Source organism: Chiloscyllium punctatum, chromosome 36, assembly GCF_047496795.1.
Source record: "Chiloscyllium punctatum isolate Juve2018m chromosome 36, sChiPun1.3, whole genome shotgun sequence".
Lineage (NCBI taxonomy): Eukaryota > Metazoa > Chordata > Chondrichthyes > Orectolobiformes > Hemiscylliidae > Chiloscyllium > Chiloscyllium punctatum.
In genome coordinates, this window is record NC_092774.1 from 15800434 (window position 1) to 15820433 (window position 20000).

Sequence of the window (20000 nt, forward strand, 5' to 3'; positions counted from 1 at the left end):
CGCTGAGGTAGTGGGTGCTGTGGGTCGGTCAGCGCTGAGGGAGCGGGCACTGAGGGAGGGTCAGTGCTGAGGGAGCGGGCACTGAGGGAGGGTCAGTGCTGAGAGAGCGGGCACTGAGGGAGGGTCAGTGCTGAGGGAGTGGGTGCTGTGGGAGAGTCAGCGCTGAGGGAGTGGGCACTGAGGGAGGGTCAGTGCTGAGGGAGGGTCAATGCTGAGGGAGAGTCAGCGCTGAGGGAGTGGGCACTGAGGGAGGGTCAGTGCTGAGGGAGGGTCAGTGCTGAGGGAGTGGGCACTGTGGGAGAGTCAGCACTGAGGGAGTGGGCACTGAGGGAGGGGTCAGCGCTGAGGGAGCGGGCACTGTGGGAGGGTCAGTGCTGAGGGAGTGGGGCGCTGTGGGAGAGTCAGTGCTGAGGGAGTGGGCACTGTGGGAGGAGTCAGCACTGAGGGAGTGGGCACTGAGGGAGGGTCAGCGCTGAGGGAGCGGGCGCTGTGGGAGGGTCAGCGCTGAGGGAGTGGGTGCTGTGGGAGGATCAGCGCTGAGGGAGTGGGCACTGTGGGAGGGTCAGTGCTGAGGGAGTGGGTGCTGTGGGGAGGGTCAGTGCTGAGGGAGCGGGCGCTGTGGGAGGATCAGCGCTGAGGGAGCAGGCACTGAGGGAGGGTCAGTGCTGAGGGAGGGTCAGTGCTGAGGGAGTGGGTGCTGTGGGAGGGTCAGTGCTGAGGGAGCGGGCGCTGAGGGAGGGTCAGTGCTGAGGGAGCGGGCGCTGTGGGAGGGTCAGCGCTGAGGGAGTGGGTGCTGTGGGGGGGTCAGCGCTGAGGAGCGGGCACTGAGGGGAGGGTCAGTGCTGAGGGAGTGGGTGCTGTGGGGGGGTCAGTGCTGAGGGAGTGGGCACTGAGGGAGAGTCAGTGCTGAGGGAGTGGGTGCTGTGGGAGGGTCAGCGCTGAGGGAGCGGGCACTGTCGGGGGGTCAATGCTGAGGGAGGGTCAGTGCTGAGGGATGTGGCACTGAGGGAGGGTCAGCGCTGAGGGAGTGGGTGCTGTGGGAGGGTCAGCGCTGAGGGGAGTGGGCGCTGTCGGAGGGGTCAGCGCTGAGGGAGTGGGTGCTGTGGGAGGGTCAGCGCTGAGGGAGTGGGCGCTGTCGGAGGGTCAGCGCTGAGGGAGCGGGCGCTGTGGGGGGGTCAGCGCTGAGGGAGTGGGTGCTGTGGGAGGGTCAGCGCTGAGGGAGCGGGCACTGAGGGAGGGTCAGCGCTGAGGGAGTGGGCACTGAGGGAGGGTCAGTGCTGAGGGAGCGGGCACTGTGGGAGGTTCAGTGCTGAGGGAGTGGGTGCTGTGGGGGGGTCAGCGCTGAGGGAGTGGGCGCTGTGGGGGGGGTCAGCGCTGAGGGAGTGGGCACTGAGGGAGGGTCAGTGCTGAGGGAGTGTGCGCTGTGGGAGGTCAGCGCTGAGGGAGCGGGCACTGAGGGAGGGTCAGTGCTGAGGGAGTGGGTGCTGTGGGGGGTCAGCGCTGAGGGAGTGGGCGCTGAGGGAGGGTCAGTGCTGAGGGAGTGGGCACTGAGGGAGAGTCAGTGCTGAGGAGTGGGCGATGAGGGAGGGTCAGTGCTGTGGGAGTGTGTGCTGTGGGAGGGTCAGCGCTGAGGGAGTGGGTGCTGTGGGAGGGTCAGCGCTGAGGGAGTGGGCGCTGAGGAGGGGTCAGTACTGAGGGAGTGGGCGCTGTGGGAGGGTCAGCGCTGAGGGAGGGTCAGTGCTGTGGGAGTGTGTGCTGTGGGAGGGTCACTGCTGAGGGAGGGTCAGTGCTGTGGGGGGGTCAGCACTGAGGGAGCGGCCGCTGTGGGAGGGTCAGTGCTGTGGGAGTGTGTGCTGTGGGAGGGTCAGCGCTGAGGGAGGGTCAGTGCTGAGGGAGTGGGTGCTGTGGGAGGGTCAGCGCTGAGGGAGTGGGCGCTGTGGGAGGGTCTGTGCTGAGGGAGTGGGTGCTGTGGGAGGGTCAGTGCTGAGGGAGTGGGCGCTGTGGGAGGGTCAGTGCTGTGGGAGGGTCAGTGCTGAGGGAGTGGGCGCTGTGGGAGGGTCAGTGCTGAGGGAGTGGGCGCTGTGGGAGGGTCAGTGCTGTGGGAGGGTCAGTGCTGAGGGAGTGGGCGCTGTGGGAGGGTCAGTGCTGAGGGAGTGGGCGCTGTGGGAGGGTCAGTGCTGTGGGAGGGTCAGTGCTGAGGGAGGGTCAGTGCTGAGGGAGGGTCAGTGCTGTGGGAGTGTGCGCTGTGGGAGGGTCAGCGCTGAGGGAGTGGGTGCTGTGGGAGGGTCAGCGCTGAGGGAGAGGGTGCTGTGGGAGGGTCAGTGCTGGGGAGGGTCAGTGCTGAGGGAGTGGGCGCTGTGGGAGGGTCAGCGCTGAGGGAGCGGGCGCTGTGGGAGGGTCAGTGCTGAGGGAGTGGGTACTGTGGGAGAGTCAGTGCTGAGGGAGTGGGTGCTGTGGGAGAGTCAGCGCTGAGGGAGTGGGCACTGAGGGAGGGTCAGCGCTGAGGGAGTGGGCGCTGTGGGAGTGTGCGCTGAGGGAGGGTCAGTGCTGTGGGAGGGTCAGTGCTGAGTGAGTGGGCGCTTTGGGAGGGTCAGTGCTGAGGGAGTGGGCGCTGTGGGAGTGTGCGCTGAGGGAGGGTCAGTGCTGTGGGAGGGTCAGTGCTGAGTGAGTGGGCGCTTTGGGAGGGTCAGTGCTGAGGGAGTGGGCGCTGTGGGAGTGTGCGCTGAGGGAGGGTCAGTGCTGTGGGAGGGTCAGTGCTGAGTGAGTGGGCACTGAGAGAGGGTCAGTGCAGAGGGTGCGGGCACTGAGGGAGGGTCAGCGCTGAGGGAGTGGGCGCTGTGGGAGGGTCAGTGCTGAGGGAGTGGGCACTGTGGGAGGGTCAGTGCTGAGGGAGGGTCAGTGCTGAGGGAGGGTCAGTGCTGAGGGAGGGTCAGCGCTGAGGGAGGGTCAGCGCTGAGGGAGGGTCAGGGCTGAGGGAGTGGGCACTGAGGGAGGGTCAGTGCTGAGGGAGTGGGTGCTGTGGGAGGGTCAGTGCTGAGGGAGTGGGTGCTGTGGGAGGGTCAGTGCTGAGGGAACGGGCACTGAGGGAGGGTCAGTGCTGAGGGAGTGGGTGCAGTGGGGGGGTCAGCGCTGAGGGTGCGGGCGCTGTGGGAGGGTCAGTGCTGAGGGAGTGGGCACTGAGGGAGTGGGTGCTGTGGGGGGGTCAGCGCTGAGGGAGGGTCAGTGCTGAGGGAGTGGGTGCTGTGGGAGAGTCAGCACTGAGGGAGTGGGCACTGAGGGAGGGTCAGCGCTGAGGGAGTGGGCACTGAGGGAGGGTCAGTGCTGAGGGAGTGGGCGCTGTGGGAGGGTCAGCGCTGAGGGAGCGGGCGCTGTGGGAGGGTCAGCGCTGAGGGAGTGGGTGCTGTGGGAGGGTCAGTGCTGAGGGAGCGGGCGCTGTGGGAGGGTCAGCGCTGAGGGAGTGGGCACTGAGGGAGGGTCAGTGCTGAGGGAGTGGGCACTGATGGAGGGTCAGTGCTGAGGGAGTGGGTGCTGTGGGGGGGTCAGCGTTGAGGGAGCGGGCGCTGAGGGAGGGTCAGTGCTGAGGGAGTGGGTGCTGTGGGGGGGTCAGCGCTGAGGGAGCGGGCACTGAGGGAGGGTCAGTGCTGCGGGAGTGGGTGCTGTGGGAGGGTCAGTGCTGAGGGAGTGGGCACTGAGGGAGAGTCAGTGCTGAGGGAGTGGGTGCTGTGGGGGGGTCAGTGCTGAGGGAGTGTGTGCTGTGGGGGGGTCAGCGCTGAGGGAGCGGGCACTGAGGGAGGGTCAGTGCTGAGGGAGTGGGTGCTGTGGGAGGGTCAGTGCTGAGGGAGTGGGCACTGAGGGAGAGTCAGTGCTGTGGGAGGGTCAGTGCTGAGGGAGGGTCAGTGCTGAGGGAGGGTCAGTGCTGAGGGAGTGGGCACTGTGGGAGGGTCAGTGCTGAGGGAGTGGGTGCTGTGGGGGGGTCAGCGCTGAGGGAGTGGGCACTGAGGGAGGGTCAGGGCTGAGGGAGTGGGCACTGAGGGAGGGTCAGTGCTGAGGGAGTGGGCGCTGTGGGAGTGTCAGCGCTGAGGGAGTGGGTGCTGTGGGAGGGTCAGTGCTGTGGGTGTGGGCGCTGTCGGAGGGTCAGCGCTGAGGGAGCGGGCACTGAGGGAGGGTCAGTGCTGAGGAAGTGGGTGCTGTGGGAGGGTCAGCGCTGAGGGAGTGGGCGCTGAGGGAGGGTCAGTGCTGTGTGTGGATCAGTGCTGAGGGAGTGGGCACTGAGGGAGGGTCAGTCCTGAGGGAGTGGGTACTGTGGGAGGGTCAGTGCTGTGGGAGGGTCAGCGCTGAGGGAGTGGGTGCTGTGGGAGGGTCAGTGCTGAGGGAGTGGGCGCTGAGTGAGGGTCAGTGCTGAGGGAGTGGGCACTGAGGGAGGGTCAGTGCTGAGGGAGGGTCAGTGCTGAGGGAGTGGGTGCTGTGGGAGGGTCAGCGCTGAGGGAGTGGGCACTGAGGGAGGGTCAGTGCTAAGGGAGGGTCAGTGCTGAGGGAGCGGGTGCTGTGGGAGGGTCAGCGCTGAGGGAGTGGGCACTGAGGGAGGGTCAGTGCTAAGGGAGGGTCAGTACTGAGGGAGGGTCAGTGCTGAGGGAGCGGGCGCTGTGGGAGGGTCAGTGCTGAGGGAGGGTCAGTACTGAGGGAGGGTCAGTGCTGAGGGAGGGTCACTGCTGAGGGAGGGTCAGCGCTGAGGGAGGGTCAGTGCTGAGGGAGCGGGCGCTGTGGGTGGGTCAGTGCTGAGGGAGGGTCAGTGCTGGGGGAGGGTCACTGCTGAGGGAGGGTCAGCGCTGAGGGAGGGTCAGTGCGGAGGGAGTGGGTGCTGTGGGAGGGTCAGTGCTGAGGGAGTGGGTGCTGTGGGAGGGTCAGCGCTGAGGGAGCGGGCGCTGTGGGGGGGTCAGCGCTGAGGGAGGGTCAGTACTGAGGGAGTGGGTGCTGTGGGAGGGCCAGCGCTGAGGGAGTGGGCACTGAGGGAGGGTCAGTGCTGAGGGAGCGGGCACTGAGGGAGGGTCAGTGCTGAGGGAGTGGGTGCTGTGGGAGGGTCAGCGCTGAGGGAGCGGGCGCTGTGGGGGGGTCAGCGCTGAGGGAGTGGGCACTGAGGGAGGGTCAGTGCTGAGGGAGTGTGTGCTGTGGGGGGGTCAGCGCTGAGGGAGGGTCAGTACTGAGGGAGCGGGCGCTGTGGGGGGGTCAGCGCTGAGGGAGGGTCAGTACTGAGGGAGTGGGTGCTGTGGGAGGGCCAGCGCTGAGGGAGTGGGCACTGAGGGAGGGTCAGTGCTGAGGGAGCGGGCACTGAGGGAGGGTCAGTGCTGAGGGAGTGGGCACTGAGGGAGGGTCAGTGCTGAGGGAGCGGGCACTGAGGGAGGGTCAGTGCTGAGGGAGTGGGTGCTGTGGGGGGGGTCAGCGCTGAGGGAGTGGGCACTGAGGGAGGGTCAGTGCTGAGGGAGTGTGTGCTGTGGGAGGGTCAGTGCTGAGGGAACGGGCACTGAGGGAGGGTCAGTGCTGAGGGATCGGGCACTGAGGGAGGGTCAGCGCTGAGGGAGTGGGCACTGAGGGAGGGTCAGTGCTGAGGGAGTGGGTGCTGTGGGGGGGTCAGCGCTGAGGGAGTGGGCGCTGTGGGGGGGTCAGCGCTGAGGGAGTGGGCACTGAGGGAGGGTCAGTGCTGAGGGAGTGTGTGCTGTGGGAGGGTCAGTGCTGAGGGAACGGGCACTGAGGGAGGGTCAGTGCTGAGGGATCGGGCACTGAGGGAGGGTCAGCGCTGAGGGAGTGGGCACTGAGGGAGGGTCAGTGCTGAGGGAGTGGGTGCTGTGGGGGGGTCAGCGCTGAGGGAGTGGGCGCTGTGGGGGGGTCAGCGCTGAGGGAGTGGGCACTGAGGGAGGGTCAGTGCTGAGGGAGTGTGTGCTGTGGGAGGGTCAGCGCTGAGGGAGCGGGCACTGAGGGAGGGTCAGTGCTGAGGGAGCGGGCACTGAGGGAGGGTCAGCGCTGAGGGAGGGTCAGGGCTGAGGGAGTGGGTGCTGTGGGGGGTCAGCGCTGAGGGAGTGGGCGCTGAGGGAGTGGGTGCTGAGGGAGGGTCAGTGCTGAGGGAGTGGGTGCTGTGGGAGGGTCAGTGCTGAGGGAGTGGGTGCTGTGGGAGGGTCAGCGCTGAGGGAGCGGGCGCTGTGGGGGGGTCAGCGCTGAGGGAGGGTCAGTACTGAGGGAGTGGGTGCTGTGGGAGGGCCAGCGCTGAGGGAGTGGGCACTGAGGGATGGTCAGTGCTGAGGGAGCGGGCACTGAGGGAGGGTCAGTGCTGAGGGAGTGGGTGCTGTGGGGGGGTCAGTGCTGAGGGAGCGGGCACTGAGGGAGGGTCAGTGCTGAGAGATTGGGTGCTGTGGGGGGGTCAGCGCTGAGGGAGTGGGCGCTGTGGGGGGGTCAGCGCTGAGGGAGTGGGCACTGAGGGAGGGTCAGTGCTGAGGGAGTGGGCGCTGAGGGAGGGTCAGCGCTGAGGGAGGGTCAGTGCTGAGGGAGGGTCAGTGCTGTGGGAGGGTCAGCGCTGAGGGAGCGGGCACTGAGGGAGGGTCAGTGCTGAGGGAGTGGGTGCTGTGGGGGGTCAGCGCTGAGGGAGTGGGCGCTGAGGGAGGGTCAGTGCTGAGGGAGTGGGCACTGAGGGAGAGTCAGTGCTGAGGGAGTGGGCGCTGAGGGAGGGTCAGCGCTGAGGGAGGGTCAGTGCTGTGGGAGTGTGTGCTGTGGGAGGGTCAGCGCTGAGGGAGTGGGTGCTGTGGGAGGGTCAGCGCTGAGGGAGTGGGCGCTGAGGAGGGGTCAGTACTGAGGGAGTGGGCGCTGAGGGAGGGTCAGTGCTGAGGGAGGGTCAGTGCTGTGGGAGTGTGTGCTGTGGGAGGGTCAGCGCTGAGGGAGTGGGCGCTGTGGGAGGGTCAGTGCTGAGGGAGCGGGTGCTGTGGGAGGGTCAGTGCTGAGGGAGTGGGCGCTGTGGGAGGGTCAGTGCTGAGGGAGTGGGGGCTGAGGGAGGGTCAGTGCTGAGGGAGTGGGCGCTGTGGGAGAGTCAGCGCTGAGGGAGTGGGCACTGAGGGAGGGTCAGCGCTGAGGGAGAGGGTGCTGTGGGAGGGTCAGTGCTGAGGGAGGGTCAGTGCTGAGGGAGTGAGTGCTGTGGGAGAGTCAGCGCTGAGGGAGTGGGCGCTGTGGGAGGGTCAGTGCTGAGGGAGTGGGTGCTGTGGGAGGGTCAGTGCTGAGGGAGTGGGCGCTTTGGGAGGGTCAGTGCTGAGGGAGTGAGTGCTGTGGGAGAGTCAGCGCTGAGGGAGTGGGCACTGAGGGAGGGTCAGTGCTGAGGGAGGGTCAGTGCTGTGGGAGGGTCAGTGCTGAGGGAGTGGGTGCTGTGGGAGGGTCAGTGCTGAGGGAGTGGGCGCTGTGGGAGGGTCAGTGCTGTGGGAGTGGGTGCTGTGGGAGGGTCAGTGCTGAGGGAGTGGGTGCTGAGGGAGGGTCAGTGCTGAGGGAGTGGGCACTGAGGGAGGGTCAGTGCTGAGGGAGTGGGCGCTGAGGGAGGGTCAGGGCTGAGGGAGGGTCAGTGCTGAGGGAGGGTCAGCGCTGAGGGAGGGTCAGGGCTGAGGGAGTGGGCACTGAGGGAGGGTCAGTGCTGAGGGAGTGGGTGCTGTGGGAGGGTCAGTGCTGTGGGAGTGGGTGCTGTGGGAGGGTCAGTGCTGAGGGAGTGGGCACTGTGGGAGGGTCAGTGCTGTGGGAGTGGGTGCTGAGGGAGGGTCAGTGCTGAGGGAGGGTCAGTGCTGAGGGAGTGGGTGCTGTGGGAGAGTCAGTGCTGAGGGAGAGGGTGCTGTGGGAGGGTCAGCGCTGAGGGAGAGGGTGCTGTGGGAGGGTCAGCGCTGAGGGAGGGTCAGCGCTGAGGGAGGGTCAGTACTGAGGGAGTGGGCACTGAGGGAGTGGGTGCTGTGGGGGGGTCAGCGCTGAGGGAGGGTCAGTGCTGAGGGAGTGGGCGCTGTGGGAGGGTCAGTGGTGTGGGAGGGTCAGCGCTGAGGGGGCGGGCGCTGAGGGAGGGTCAGTGCTGAGGGAGTGGGTGCTGTGGGAGGGTCAGTGCTGAGGGAGGGTCAGCGCTGAGGGAGGGTCAGGGCTGAGGGAGTGGGCACTGAGGGAGGGTCAGTGCTGAGGGAGTGGGTGCTGTGGGAGGGTCAGTGCTGTGGGAGTGGGTGCTGAGGGTGGGTCAGTGCTGAGGGAGTGGGCACTGTGGGAGGGTCAGTGCTGTGGGAGGGTCAGCGCTGAGGGAGGGTCAGCGCTGAGGGAGGGTCAGTACTGAGGGAGTGGGCACTGAGGGAGTGGGTGCTGTGGGGGGGTCAGCGCTGAGGGAGGGTCAGTGCTGAGGGAGTGGGCGCTGTGGGAGGGTCAGTGGTGTGGGAGGGTCAGCGCTGAGGGAGTGGGTGCTGTGGGAGGGTCAGTACTGTGGGAGTGGGTGCTGTGGGGGGGTCAGCGCTGAGGGAGAGGGTGCTGTGGGAGGGTCAGTGCTGGAGGAGGGTCAGCACTGAGGGAGGGTCAGCACTGAGGGAGTGGGCGCTGTGGGAGGGTCAGTGCTCAGGGAGGGGCAGCGCTGAGGGAGGGTGACTGCTGAGGGAGTGGGTGCTGTGGGAGGGTCAGTGCTGAGGGAGTGGACGCTGTGGGAGGGTCAGTGCTGAGGGAGTGGACGCTGTGGGAGGGTCAGTGCTGAGGGAGTGGGCGCTGTGGGAGGGTCAGTGCTGAGGGAGTGGGGGCTGAGGGAGGGTCAGTGCTGAGGGAGGGTCAGTGCTGAGGGAGTGGGTGCTGTGGGAGGGTCAGTGCTGAGGGAGTGGGCGCTGAGGGAGGGTCAGTGCTGTGGGTGGGTCAGTGCTGAGGGAGTGGGCACTGAGGGAGGGTCAGTGCTGAGGGAGGGTCAGTGCTGAGGGAGTGGGTGCTGTGGGAGGGTCAGTGCTGAGGGAGTGGGCGCTGTGGGAGGGTCAGCGCTGAGGGAGTGTGCGCTGTGGTTGGGTCTGCGCTGAGGGAGGGTCAGCGCTGAGGGAGTGGGCGCTGTGGGAGGGTCAGCGCTGAGGGAGTGTGCGCTGTGGTTGGGTCTGCGCTGAGGGAGCGGGCGCTGTGGGAGGGTCAGTGCTGAGGGAGTGGGTGCTGTGGGAGGGTCAGTGCTGAGGGAGAGGGCACTGTGGGAGGGTCAGTGCTGAGGGAGTGGGTGCTGTGGGAGGGTCAGTGCTGAGGGAGGGTCAGTGCTGAGGGTGTGTGCACTGTGGGAGGGTCAGTGCTGAGGGAGGGTCAGTGCTGAGGGAGGGGCACTGAGGGAGGGTCAGTGCTGTGGGAGGGTCAGTGCTGAGGGAGGGTCAGTGCCGAGGGAGGGTCAGTGCTGAGGGAGTGGGCGCTGTGGGAAGGTGGGCGCTGTGGGAGGGTTAGTGCTGAGGGAGAGGGCGCTGTGGGAGGGTCAGTGCTGAAGGAGTGGGCGCTGTTGGAGGGTCATCGCTGAGGGAGTGGGCGCTGTGGGAGGGTCAGTGCTGTGGGTGTGGGCGCTGTCGGAGGGTCAGCGCTGAGGGAGTGGGCGCTGTGGGAGGGTCAGCGCTGAGGGAGCGGGCGTTGTGGGAGGGTCAGCGCTGAGGGAGTGGGCGCTGTGGGAGGGTCAGCGCTGAGGGAGTGGGTGCTGTGGGAGGGTCAGTGCTGAGGGAGTGGGCGCTGAGGGAGGGTCAGTGCTGAGGCAGTGGGCACTGAGGGAGGGTCAGTGCTGAGGGAGTGGGTGCTGTGGGAGGGTCAGTGCTGAGGGAGTGGGCGCTGAGGGAGGGTCAGTGCTGAGGGAGTGGGCACTGAGGGAGGGTCAGTGCTGTGGGAGGGTCAGTGCTGAGGGAGTGGGCGCTGAGGGAGGGTCAGTGCTGTGGGTGGGTCAGTGCTGAGGGAGTGGGCACTGAGGGAGGGTCAGTGCTGAGGGAGTGGGTGCTGTGGGAGGGTCAGTGCTGAGGGAGTGGGTGCTGTGGGAGGGTCAGTGCTGAGGGAGTGGGCGCTGAGGGAGGGTCAGTGCTGTGGGTGGGTCAGTGCTGAGGCAGTGGGCACTGAGGGAGGGTCAGTGCTGAGGGAGTGGGTGCTGTGGGAGGGTCAGTGCTGAGGGAGTGGGCGCTGAGGGTGGGTCAGTGCTGAGGGAGTGGGCACTGAGGGAGGGTCAGTGCTGTGGGAGGGTCAGTGCTGAGGGAGTGTCAGTGCTGTGGGTGGGTCAGTGCTGAGGGAGTGGGCACTGAGGGAGGGTCAGTGCTGAGGGAGTGGGTGCTGTGGGAGGGTCGGCGCTGTGGGAGGGTCAGTGCTGAGGGAGTGGGTGCTGTGGGAGGGTCAGCACTGAGGGAGTGGGCACTGAGGGAGGGTCAGTGCTGAGGGAGGGTCAGTACTGAGGGAGGGTCAGTGCTGAGGGAGCGGGCGCTGTGGGAGGGTCAGTGCTGAGGGAGGGTCAGTACTGAGGGAGGGTCAGTGCTGGGGGAGGGTCACTGCTGGGGGAGGGTCACTGCTGAGGGAGGGTCAGCGCTGAGGGAGGGTCAGCGCTGAGGGAGGGTCAGTGCTGAGGGTGGGTGAGTGCTGAGGGAGGGTCAGTGCTGAGGGAGGGTCAGTACTGAGGGAGGGTCAGTACTGAGGGAGGGTCAGTGCTGGGGGAGGGTCACTGCTGAGGGAGGGTCACTGCTGAGGGAGTGGGTGCTGTGGGAGGGTCAGTGCTGAGGGAGTGGGTGCTGTGGGAGGGTCAGTGCTGAGGGAGTGGGCGCTGAGGGAGGGTCAGTGCTGTGGGTGGGTCAGTGCTGAGGCAGTGGGCACTGAGGGAGGGTCAGTGCTGAGGGAGTGGGTGCTGTGGGAGGGTCAGTGCTGAGGGAGTGGGCGCTGAGGGTGGGTCAGTGCTGAGGGAGTGGGTGCTGTGGGAGGGTCAGTGCTGAGGGAGTGGGCGCTGTGGGAGGGTCAGTGCTGAGGGAGCGGGCACTGAGGGAGGGTCAGTGCTGAGGGAGTGGGTGCTGTGGGAGGGTCAGCGCTGAGGGAGGGTCAGTGCTGAGGGAGCGGGCGCTGTGGGTGGGTCAGTGCTGAGGGAGGGTCAGTGCTGAGGGAGGGTCAGTACTGAGGGAGGGTCAGTACTGAGGGAGGGTCAGTGCTGGGGGAGGGTCACTGCTGAGGGAGGGTCAGCGCTGAGGGAGGGTCAGTGCTGAGGGAGCGGGCGCTGTGGGTGGGTCAGTGCTGAGGGAGTGGGTGCTGTGGGAGGGTCAGTGCTGAGGCAGTGGGCGCTGTGGGAGGGTCAGTGCTGAGGGAGTGGGCGCTGTGGGAGGGTCAGTGCTGAGGGAGCGGGCACTGAGGGAGGGTCAGTGCTGAGGGAGTGGGTGCTGTGGGAGGGTCAGCGCTGAGGGAGGGTCAGTGCTGAGGGAGCGGGCGCTGTGGGGGGGTCAGCGCTGAGGGAGTGGGCACTGAGGGAGGGTCAGTGCTGAGGGAGTGTGTGCTGTGGGAGGGTCAGTGCTGAGGGAGCGGGCACTGAGGGAGGGTCAGTGCTGAGGGAGCGGGCGCTGTGGGAGGGTCAGTGCTGTGGGAGTGGGTGCTGTGGGGGGTCAGCGCTGAGGGAGTGGGCGCTGAGGTAGGGTCAGTGCTGAGGGAGCGGGCGCTGTGGGAGGGTCAGTGCTGTGGGAGTGGGTGCTGTGGGGGGTCAGCGCTGATGGAGTGGGCGCTGAGGGAGGGTCAGTGCTGAGGGAGTGGGCACTGAGGGAGAGTCAGTACTGAGGGAGTGGGCGCTGTGGGAGAGTCAGCGCTGAGGGAGTGGGCGCTGTGGGGGGGTCAGCGCTGAGGGAGTGGGCACTGAGGGAGGGTCAGTGCTGAGGGAGTGGGCGCTGAGGGAGGGTCAGTGCTGAGGGAGTGGGCACTGAGGGAGAGTCAGTACTGAGGGAGTGGGCGCTGTGGGAGGGTCAGCGCTGAGGGAGTGGGCACTGTGGGAGGGTCAGCGCTGAGGGAGCGGGCGCTGAGGGAGGGTCAGTGCTGAGGGAGTGGGCGCTCTGGGAGGGTCAGCGCTATGGGAGGGTCAGCGCTGTGCGAGGGTCAGTGCTGAGGGAGGGTCAGTGCTGAGGGAGGGTCAGTGCTGAGGGAGGGTCAGTGCTGAGGGAGCGGGCGCTGTGGGGGGGTCAGCGCTGAGGGTGTGGGCACTGAGGGAGGGTCAGTGCTGAGGGAGTGTGTGCTGTGGGAGGGTCAGTGCTGAGGGATCGGGCACTGAGGGAGGGTCAGTGCTGAGGGAGCGGGCACTGAGGGAGGGTCAGCGCTGAGGGAGCGGGCACTGAGGGAGGGTCAGTGCTGAGGGAGCGGGCACTGAGGGAGGGTCAGTGCTGAGGGAGCGGGCGCTGTGGGAGGGTCAGTGCTGAGGGAGCGGGCGCTGTGGGAGGGTCAGTGCTGAGGGAGTGGGCGCTGTGGGAGGGTCAGTGCTGAGGGAGTGTGTGCTGTGGGAGGGTCAGTGCTGAGGGAGGGTCAGTGCTGAGGGAGGGTCAGTGCTGTGGGAGTGGGCGCTGAGGGAGGGTCAGTGCTGAGGGAGTGGGCACTGAGGGAGAGTCAGTACTGAGGGAGTGGGCGCTGTGGGAGGGTCAGCGCTGAGGGAGTGGGCACTGTGGGAGGGTCAGCGCTGTGGGAGGGTCAGTGCTGAGGGAGTGGGTGCTGTGGGAGGGTCAGTGCTGAGGGAGTGGGCACTGTGGGAGAGTCAGTGCTGAGGGAGTGGGCGCTGAGGGAGGGTCAGTGCTGAGGGAGTGGGTGCTGTGGGAGGGTCAGTGCTGAGGGAGTGGGCGCTGTGGGAGGGTCAGTGCTGAGGGAGTGGGCACTGAGGGAGAGTCAGTACTGAGGGAGTGGGCGCTGAGGGAGAGTCAGTGCTGAGGGAGTGGGCGCTGAGGGAGGGTCAGTGCTGAGGGAGTGGGTGCTGTGGGAGGGTCAGCGCTGAGGGAGAGGGCACTGAGGGAGGGTCAGTGCTGTGGGAGGGTCAGTGCTGAGGGAGGGTCAGTGCTGTGGGAGGGTCAGTGCTGAGGGAGGGTCAGTGCTGAGGGAGGGTCAGTGCTGAGGGAGAGGGCACTGTGGGAGGGTCAGCGCTGAGGGAGGGGGCACTGAGGGAGGGTCAGTGCTGAGGGAGTGGGCGCTGTGGGAGGGTCAGTGCTGAGGGAGTGGGCGCTGTGGGAGGGTCAGTCCTGAGGGAGCGGGTGCTGTGGGAGGGTCAGTGCTGAGGGAGGGTCTGCGCTGAGGGAGTCAGTGCTGCGGGAGCGTCAGTGCTGAGGGAGGGTCAGTGCTGAGGGAGGGTCAGTGCTGTGGGAGGGTCAGTGCTGTTGGAGTGTGCGCTGTGGGAGGGTCAGCGCTGAGGGAGTGGGCGCTGTGGGAGGGTCAGTGCTGAGGGAGAGGGCGCTGTGGGAGGGTCAGTGCTGAGGGAGAGGGCGCTGTGGGAGGGTCAGTGCTGTGGGAGGGTCAGTGCTGAGGGAGGGTCAGTGCTGAGGGAGGGTCAGCGCTGAGGGAGAGGGCGCTGTGGGAGGGTCAGTGCTGAGGGAGAGGGCGCTGTGGGAGGGTCAGTGCTGAGGGAGTGGGCGCTGTGGGAGGGTCAGTGCTGTGGGTGTGGGCGCTGTGGGAGGGTCAGTGCTGAGGGAGTGGGCGCTGTGGGAGGGTCAGTGCTGAGGGAGTGGGCGCTGTGGGAGGGTCAGTGCTGTGGGTGTGGGCGCTGTGGGAGGGTCAGTGCTGAGGGAGTGGGCGCTGTGGGAGGGTCAGTGCTGAGGGAGTGGGTGCTGTGGGAGGGTCAGCGCTGGGGGAGTGGGCACTGTGGGAGGGTCAGTGCTGAGGGAGTGGGCGCTGTGGGAGGGTCAGTCCTGAGGGAGCGGGTGCTGTGGGAGGGTCAGTGCTGAGGGAGGGTCTGCGCTGAGGGAGTCAGTGCTGCGGGAGGGTCAGTGCTGAGGGAGGGTCAGTGCTGTTGGAGTGTGCGCTGTGGGAGGGTCAGCGCTGAGGGAGTGGGTGCTGTGGGAGGGTCAGCGCTGAGGGAGTGGGCGCTGTGGGGGGGTCAGCGCTGAGGGAGTGGGTGCTGTGGGAGAGTCAGCGCTGAGGGAGTGGGTGCTGTGGGAGGGTCAGTGCTGAGGGAGTGGGTGCTGTGGGAGGGTCAGCGCTGAGGGAGTGGGCGCTGTGGGGGGGTCAGCGCTGAGGGAGTGGGTGCTGTGGGAGAGTCAGCGCTGAGGGAGTGGGCGCTGTGGGAGAGTCAGCGCTGAGGGAGTGGGCACTGAGGGAGGGTCAGCGCTGAGGGAGAGGGTGCTGTGGGAGGGTCAGTGCTGAGGGAGTGGGTGCTGTGGGAGAGTCAGCGCTGAGGGAGTGGGCACTGAGGGAGGGTCAGCGCTGAGGGAGAGGGTGCTGTGGGAGAGTCAGCGCTGAGGGAGTGGGCACTGAGGGAGGGTCAGTGCTGAGGGTGTGGGTGCTGTGGGAGAGTCAGTGCTGAGGGAGTGGGCGCTGTGGGAGGGTCAGTGCTGTGGGAGACTCAGCGCTGAGGGAGTGGGCGCTGTGGGAGGGTCAGTGCTGAGGGAGTGTGTGCTGTGGGAGTGTGCGCTGAGGGAGGGTCAGTGCTGTGGGAGGGTCAGTGCTGAGGGAGTGGGCACTGAGGGAGGGTCAGTGCTGAGGGAGTGGGCACTGAGGGAGGGTCAGCGCTGAGGGAGTGGGCACTGAGGGAGGGTCAGTGCTGAGGGTGCGGGCGCTGAGGGAGGGTCAGTGCTGAGGGAGTGGGCACTGTGGGAGGGTCAGTGCTGAGGGAGGGTCAGGGCTGAGGGAGGGTCAGGGCTGAGGGAGTGGGCACTGAGGGAGGGTCAGTGCTGAGGGAGTGGGTGCTGTGGGAGGGTCAGTGCTGAGGGAGTGGGTGCTGTGGGAGGGTCAGCGCTGAGGGAGTGGGTGCTGTGGGAGGGTCAGTGCTGAGGGAGCGGGCACTGAGGGAGGGTCAGTGCTGAGGGAGTGGGCACTGAGGGAGGGTCAGTGCTGAGGGAGCGGGCACTGAGGGAGGGTCAGTGCTGAGGGAGTGGGTGCTGTGGGGGGGTGGGCGCTGTGGGAGGGTCAGTGCTGAGGGAAGTGGGCACTGAGGGAGTGGGTGCTGTGGGGGGGTTCAGCGCTGAGGGAGGGTCAGTGCTGAGGGAAGTGGGCGCTGTGGGAGGGTCAGTGGTGTGGGAGGGTCAGCGCTGAGGGAGTGGGTGCTGTGGGGGGGTCAGTGCTGAGGGAGTGGGTGCTGTGGGGGGGGTGGGCGCTGTGGGAGGGTCAGTGCTGAGGGAGTGGGCACTGAGGGAGTGGGTGCTGTGGGGGGGTCAGCGCTGAGGGAGGGTCATTACTGAGGGAGTGGGCGCTGTGGGAGGGTCAGTGGTGTGGGAGGGTCAGTGCTGAGGGAGGGTCAGCGCTGGGGAGGGTCAGCGCTGGGGGAGGGTCAGTGCTGTGGGAGGGTCAGTGCTGAGGGAGGGTCAGTGCTGAGGAAGGGTCAGTGCTGAGGGAGTGGGGGCTGTGGGAGGGTCAGTGCTGAGGGAGTGGGGGCTGTGAGAGGGTCAGTGCTGAGGGAGTGGGTGCTGTGGGAGGGTCAGTGCTGAGAGAGTGGGGGCTGTGAGAGGGTCAGTGCTAGGGAGCGGGCGCTGAGGGAGGGTCAGCGCTGAGGGAGGGTCAGTGCTGAGGGAGGGTCAGTGCTGAGGGAGGGTCAGTGCTGGGGGAGGGTCAGTGCTGGGGAGGGTCAGTGCTGGGGGAGGGTCAGTGCTGGGGGAGGGTCAGTGCTGGGGGAGGGTCAGCGCTGGGGGAGGGTCAGCGGCTGGGGGAGGGTCAGCGCTGAGGGAGGGTCAGTGCTGAGGGAGGGTCAGTGCTGGGGGAGGGTCAGTGCTGGGGGAGGGTCAGTGCTGAGGAGGGTCAGTGCTGAGGGAGGGTCAGTGCTGGGGGAGGGTCAGTGCTGAGGGAGGGTCAGTGCTGGGGGAGGTTCAGTGCTGAGGGAGGTTCAGTGCTGGGGGAGGTTCAGTGCTGAGGGAGGGTCAGTGCTGGGGGAGGGTCAGTGCTGGGGGAGGGTCAGTGCTGGGGAGGTCAGTGCTGAGGGAGGGTCAGTGCTGAGGGAGGGTCAGTGCTGAGGGAGGGTCAGTGCTGGGGGAGGGTCAGTGCTGGGGGGAGGGTCAGTGCTGAGGGAGGGTCAGTGCTGAGGGAGGGTCAGTGCTGGGGGAGGGTCAGTGCTGAGGGAGGGTCAGTGCTGGGGGAGGTTCAGTGCTGAGGGGAGGTTCAGTGCTGGGGGAGGTTCAGTGCTGAGGGAGGGTCAGTGCTGGGGGAGGGTCAGTGCTGGGGGAGGGTCAGTGCTGGGGGAGGGTCAGTGCTGAGGGAGGGTCAGTGCTGAGGGGAGGTCAGTGCTGAGGGAGGGTCAGTTCTGAGGGAGATATGACTCACTTAAAGTACTGAATAACGCAAGGCAGCATTTCACACAACTGTTCCATCGATGGGAACTGGTACCTGGGGGGGGGGGGGGGTTAGGGGGGGGGGGAGAACACGGAGACAGGGAGAGAACAGTGAACAGTGAGAGAGGCTCCCAACACAAACACGAGCATTTCACAATCCCCCCCCACCACCCCCACCACCAACCAACCATCAAACACTCCCAGGGACAGGGACAGCACAGGGTTAGATACAGAGTAAAGCTCCCTCTACACTGTCCCCCCCCATCAAACACTCCCAGGGACAGGGACAGCACGGGGTTAGATACAGAGTAAAGCTCCTTCTACACTGTCCCCCCCATCAAACACTCCCAGGGACAGGGACAGCACGGGGTTAGATACAGAGTAAAGCTCCTCTACACTGTCCCCCCCATCAAACACTCCCAGGGACAGGGACAGCACGGGGTTAGATACAGAGTAAAGCTCCCTCTACACTGTCCCCCCCCATCCCAGAGACAGGGTCCAACACGGGGTTAGACACTTTTGAGGTCAATAGGGACAGGACGTAAGGAAATCCTGTCTGCCGTGACTCCCAGACCTGCCATCTGTTATATATCTATGGGCGGCACAGTGGCTCAGTGGTTAGCACTGCTGCCTCACACCACCAGGGACCAGGTTCGATTCCAGCCTCAGTTGACTGTCTGGGTGGAGTTTGCACATTGTCCGTCACCTTCCCCCCCCCCAGGTACTCTGGGTTCCTCCCATACTTAGGGGTATTGGCGTGCTAAATTACCCATAGTGCCCAGGGACGTGCAGGTTCGGGTGGATTGGCCGTGCTAAATTACCCATAGTACCCCAGGGATGTGCAGGTTAGGGTGGATTGGCCGTGCTAAATTACCCATAGTACCCCAGGGATGTGCAGGTTAGGGTGGATTGGCCGTGCTAAATTACCCATAGTACCCAGGGATGTGCAGGTTAGGGTGGATTGGCCGTGCTAAATTACCCATAGTGCCCAGGGATGTGCAGGTTAGGGTGGATTGGCCGTGCTAAATTACCCATAGTGCCCCAGGGATGTACAGGTTAGGGTGGATTGGCCGTGGGAAATGCAGGGTAGAGGGGATGAGTTGGAGTCAATTCGGTGGCCTCTATCCGCACCGTGTGTGGATGCTATGAGGACAGACCAGTCAAGTTCAGCCAATATCCTTGGGCCTACCTGGATCTGCGCAGGGCCCAGGGCCTAATATGAACCTGGATTTCCTCAGCTCCAGGCCAAGCCCCGCGCACAGGCCCCTGGTCGGCATATCGGCCAGATATCCCTCGGGTGCAGGCCCAGAGAGGCCTGAACTAGGTTAATGGCGGGGCGCTCACAGACAGGGAGGGCACGCGGAGGTGATGGATAAGGGAGAAGGCGTCGGAACAGACCAAAAAAGACAGATGTTGGAGAGGATTGGCTTCACGGGGAAGGGGGGTCCTTGTGCTTTCCCCCATTCATTGGTGGGATGTGGGTGCCGCAGAGTGGGCCAGTGTTTATCATCCCTGTCCCTAATTGCCCCCCTTGAGAAGGTGAGGGTGGGGGTTGGGGGGTGAGCTGCCATCTTAGCCACGTGCTGTGGGGTAGACCCACCACGCCCTTCAGGGAGGGGAGACAATCCCAGGGATTCTGACCCAGGAAGGAACGACCGATTCGATTCCGGGACAGGTTCATATGCGGTTTGGTCCGTGTTCAGTTTCTGGTCAATGGGAACCCCCAGGATGTTGATAGTGGGGGGAGGGGGGAAATTCAGTGATGGTAACGCCATTGAACGTCAAGGGGGCCGATGGTTAGATTCTCTCTCAATGGTCACCCCCAGGATGTTGGTACTTGGGGGATTCAGTGACGCTAACCCCATTGAACGTCAAGGGGGCGATGGTTAGATTCTCTCTCAATGGTAACCCCCAGGATGTTGATAGTGGGGGGAGGGGGGAAATTCAGTGATGGTAACGCCATTGAACGTAAAGGGGGCGATGGTTAGATTCTCTCTCAATGGTCACCCCCAGGATGTTGGTACTTGGGGGATTCAGTGACGCTAACCCCATTGAAACGTCAAGGGGGCGATGGTTAGATTCTCTCTCAATGGTAACCCCCAGGATGTTGATAGTGGGGGGAGGGGGGAAATTCAGTGATGGTAACGCCATTGAACGTAAAGGGGGCGATGGTTAGATTCTCTCTCAATGGTCACCCCCAGGATGTGGTACTTGGGGGATTCAGTGACGCTAACCCCATTGAACGTCAAGGGGGCGATGGTTAGATTCTCTCTCAATGGTAACCCCAGGATGTTGATAGTGGGGGGAGGGGGGAAATTCAGTGATGGTAACGCCATTGAACGTAAAGGGGGCGATGGTTAGATTCTCTCTCAATGGTAACCCCCAGGATGTTGATAGTGGGGGGAGGGGGGAAATTCAGTGATGGTAACGCCATTGAACGTAAAGGGGGCGATGGTTAGATTCTCTCTCAATGGTCACCCCCAGGATGTTGGTACTTGGGGGATTCAGTGACGCTAACCCCATTGAACGTCAAGGGGGCGATGGTTAGATTCTCTCTCAGTGGTAACCCCCAGAATGTTGATAGTTGGGGGAGGGGGGGGATTCAGTGACGGTAACGCCATTGAACGTCAAGGGGGCGATAGTTAGATTCTCTCTCACAGGAGATGGTCCTTGCCGACTCACATGGGCCCCGAGTATTGCCCAGAACTTGCGGGCAGGCCCTGGCACAGTACCCTTACCCGGTGGGGAATGGGGCAGCTCCTCCTGCTGACCCGGGGCGGTCGATATGACACACCACAAAGTTCTTGGTGATCTCCCATCATGTCCTCGAATTTGAAGAGGGTGTTGAAGCAGGTCTTATCTGGGGGAGGGATAAGGGGGCGGGGGGAGCGGGAGAGATGAAAAGGCAAATGTCATCGGCAGCGAACAAGGCATCCCCCCCTCCTCCCCCCCCCCCCCCCCCCCCACCCACCCACCAACCCCAAACTCCTCCCACGTCACGGCCACCACCCGCCCCACCCCTCGAATATTCACGCCACTCATGGCTCGGCCCAACTTCTCTCCCCTACCGTCGCTCCCCTCCAATGAGGGGGGGGGGGGGAGGGGAGCGGAAGTGAGGGAGGAAGGGTCAAAGGGCGGGCTGAGATGGGGGAGACCACGTCTCCGCCCCCAGAGAGCCGTGCTAAATTACCCATAGTGCCCAGGGATATGTAGATTAGGGTGGATTGGCCGTGCTAAATTACCCATAGTGCCCGGGGATGTGTAGGTTAGGGTGGATTGGCCATCTAAATTACCCATAATGCCCAGGGATGTGTAGGTTAGGGTGGATTGGCCATGCTACATTACCCATAGTGCCCAGGGAAGTGCAGGTTAGGGTGGATTGGCCATGCTACATTACCCATAGTGCCCAGGGATGTGTAGGTTAGGGTGGATTGGCCAAGCTACATTACCCATAGTGCCCAGGGATGTGCAGGTTATGGTGGATTGCCGTGCTAAATTACCCATAGTGCCCAGGATGTGCAGGTTAGGGTGGATTGGCCGTGCTAAATTACCCATAGTGCCCAGGGATGTGCA

General features: G+C 65.4%; 1 long non-coding RNA gene across 1 annotated transcript in view; it reads right to left on the reverse strand.

Moving 5' to 3' along the window:
• Nucleotides 1-16419: 16419 nt before the first annotated feature.
• Nucleotides 16420-20000, reverse strand: part of LOC140461127 (uncharacterized) — a 5582-nt gene continuing 2001 nt past the window's right edge. Inside the window, exons 2-3 of the long non-coding RNA XR_011954463.1 lie at nt 19166-19287; nt 16420-16482 (exon numbers count right to left, since the gene is read on the reverse strand). This is a non-coding gene — a long non-coding RNA (uncharacterized lncRNA). The remainder of the gene's footprint in view (nt 16483-19165; nt 19288-20000) is intronic.